Source organism: Apis dorsata, unplaced genomic scaffold (genome assembly GCF_000469605.1).
Source record: "Apis dorsata unplaced genomic scaffold, Apis dorsata 1.3 scaffold_39, whole genome shotgun sequence".
In the NCBI taxonomy this organism is placed as follows: Eukaryota; Metazoa; Arthropoda; class Insecta; order Hymenoptera; family Apidae; genus Apis; species Apis dorsata.
The window spans coordinates 339,181-342,744 of NW_006263341.1; the positions used below are offsets into that span (position 1 = coordinate 339,181).

At 23.5% G+C, this 3,564-nt stretch overlaps 1 protein-coding gene across 2 annotated transcripts in view; it reads right to left on the minus strand.

Annotated features, from left to right (window-relative positions):
- The window catches only part of LOC102676758 (GTP-binding protein Di-Ras2), an 8,342-nt gene that overhangs the window by 2,946 nt on the left and 1,832 nt on the right, over positions 1-3,564 (minus strand). Inside the window, exon 2 of one of the 2 annotated variants that reach the window (XM_031513339.1) lies at positions 1,964-2,256. The exons of the other annotated variant lie outside the window; for it this stretch is intronic. The gene's annotated coding sequence lies outside the window, so the exon portion shown is untranslated. The remainder of the gene's footprint in view (positions 1-1,963; positions 2,257-3,564) is intronic. 2 annotated transcript variants of the gene reach the window in all.

Here is a 3,564-nt window from a genome sequence, read left to right on the forward strand (position 1 = left end):
TATTTTATACATTTTGTGAAATTTAAAATAATTGAAGAAATTAAAAAAATTAAATTATATAATTTTATAAAATTTATATTTGACAAAATTTATACACGAATACGTATATATATGACATATACGACAAAATGAAATTGATCAGCCAATGCGTTATCTGCATTTTTAAACGATCTACGTGGTAATACATAAAAGGATTTAAATGAAAAAATTAAAATCTTCGTATAATATAAATTCAATAATTAAAAATAATTCCATTATATTTTATTTCGCATGACATTTGTTCGAATTGTGTTGATCGTATTACAATTATTTTTACAATTTATTTTTCAGTTTTCCTTTCTGTTTCTTATCAACGAAAAATACTCATCCATAAAAGATATAATTCCAAAATAAAAATTATACGTTACTGCATTAATCTAGTTATTGATTTATTATTATCGTTTGTAGTTTGTAACACGCTATGCGATTTGTTTCAACGAACAATAATCGTTACTACTATCATTAACTTTTCATCAATATATATTTTTTTAATTAATATATTTTTAGTGAAAATTTTTAATTAAGAAAAAAGTTCATTCGTTATGTTAACGCTTTCGATCCGTTATTATCGATGTATCAAAATTAATTGACGCAATTATCACAAAATATGAATAACGCTACCATATATAAGTACGTTCTATTTATATATATGTATATACATCAATCAGTAAAAAAATTTAGAGATTTACAATTTCATTTGTATCTATCCAATTAGTTATTGTTCAATTACAGATTGTCGAAAATGCTATTCTATTAGCCTCTTTTTCTTAATATATATTATCTGATATATTTTCTTTCGACTAAACTAAATATCGTAAAATCATATTTCTATTAGATTCGAATTGTAAACTTTCCAATAATTCCTAAAAGATTATGAATGCAATGCATAATTTGCAAATTTTGATAGAAAAGTAAAATGCGTATAAGAGCATATTTATATAAATACATAATATATTTGCAATATTTGAATCAAAGAGAAATAGTACGTAAAAATAATATGTAGAATCATTCGATCACCCTCGCAATCCTTTCCAATCATATTGTAAAAATAACAATATCAAACCAAAGTTTGATGTTTCATTTGTCAAGAATAAATTACGACTCGATTTGAATGTATAATAATGTTATGATAATGTTGGTTAAAACCTATTTAATTAAAAGATATATTTAGTTAAACCCTATTTAAGCAAGATATATTATATATAATAAATGTAAAGATTGATAGTTGAATAGTTGATTAATAGACTATATTATCAACGATTCAAAGCATGACACGTCGCGTAGTCTCTTAATAGATAGATATTTAAATAATACAGACAATCCCGTTGCTTCGTTCAAGAGTTGGTCGCGCGCGAAACCAACTTTGCGGGCCAGATGTATCTCGTTTCCGTTCGCTACACGCTTACCCTATTTATTCATCGATTTTCTCAATTCAAGACCAAACAAGTCTTGTGGAATTTTGCCGATAAACCGAGAATAAACGCGAATAATTATCTCTTTCTAATCCAACCTCGAAATTCTTCGATATAAATTCTTACGAACTAGTTTCTTTTCGTTAACTAGCTTTCGAACAACATTTTTTTTTTCAATTTTTTCAATTTTTTATTTTTTTCGTTAAAATTATTATTCTTATTTGATTCGTTTATTGGAAGAAAATTTTTTATGTGGATTCGTATATAATTGCATATACACATATACATAAATATATGAATCACGTTACTAATGCAGATTCAAGAAAAAATAAGATAATCATTATTATCAATTGTAAATTATATCAATTTTCTCTTTTCAATAATAGACATAAAATATATAATATTCAATAGCATTTTCCTAATCATTACCAATTTCAAAATATTAATTCTTATTATATATTTATTGAATTCACGATTTTTTTTGTTATTTTTGTTATTCAAAAAATATTTACCATGTTCATAACAAAAATAGGAACGAAATGTATATACAAGAAAATCGAACGATTTCTGATCATTTCGCGTGAGTCGTTCGATTCACGTGCTAAAAATATATGTGTAGAACAGAGATTTAAGGGTATACTCTTCATATATCGAAGCTGATCTACCGTGAAACGATCAAAGGCAGATTACATGCGCTGCTAACCGATCTATTTCTATGTCGAGTAACCTTCCCTTTCGTTTCATCGCGTATAGTTCGACCGTTTCTCCTTTATTTCAATTTTTTTCTTCCTCTTTTTTGTCGCTCCTAAAATAATATTTAAATCCATTTTTATTCGAAAAATTGTCGAAAAATTGTCGTATCATAAAAATTAATTGATTTATATTCGATCGAGTTTTCGATTAAATTTTTATCTTAAAAAGTTAAATATTTGTCATATATTTTTTTTTCTTTCTTTCTTTCTTTTCTCTTTTCGTTTTCTTCGGCCGATGCAAAAAATACTCAAATATTTAAACGCATTCAATTGCTCCGTATCACGTTTTACGTAGCATATCATACTATTGTGCTACTATTGTATTAGTATGTAGATAGTATTGTATTGTATGTAGATAGTTCTACCTTATGTTGATTATAAATATTTTCAACCATCTTATATTATATTTTTCCTTTTATTTCATTCGATATATGAACATCTTTCGATTCTTTCAAGATACAAAAGAAATTAAAACAAACAATCATAAATAATTTCACGATTTCACATTCCACAAATTTTTCTTTTCTAAAGATTATTTTTATTTTTTTTTTTTTTTCTTTAATGATAATTTATATGCAAAGAAATCAGACACAATTATCGGTTTTACATTAATGTTAAAGGTCGATCCTACATCCACTATATAACGTGATAATTAAAGCTTATTTTTTTCTTTTTTCAACATTTGTGCGTTCATATGTCGCATAATAATTTAGGGTTAATAAACACGTTATAATGATTTCATTTTTAATTCTCAAACCAGATAACACATTAGTGAATATGATCAAGAATAATCGTGAATCTTTTATAAAGAGAAAAAGATAATAAATAAAATGGACAAGAAAAAACATGGAAAAGAAAACAAAAGGAAGAAAAATATAATTCCGTTTCTGCAATAGGTAAAAGTAGCGAAAAATAATAGTAAATATATCAGAAAATATTTCTTTCTTTTTTTTTTTTTTTTATAAATTTACAATATTTTTCAAACAAAGGAACTGCATTCAATTTCCTAATAAATCTAAGATTAAAAGAAATTAATGTCAAATGATTGTTTATAATTTTTTATATTCGATAATAAAATATAATAATTAACATAAAAAAATTTTTTTTAATAATATCGATATTTTATTCAAGTATAATTACATTATTTATATATAATATAATTAAATTATATTATATATATTACATATCAATTGCATTGATATTTGACAATTGATGAAACTAATAAGTAAAGTTTGAAGAAAATTTTTTTCTACTTATTTTTCATTCATTTTTTTTTTTTTTTTATTAGTTATATTTTGATTTTAAATAATTTATAATTGTTTCATTCGATCATTTTTATTATTATTAGTATTTTATTATTA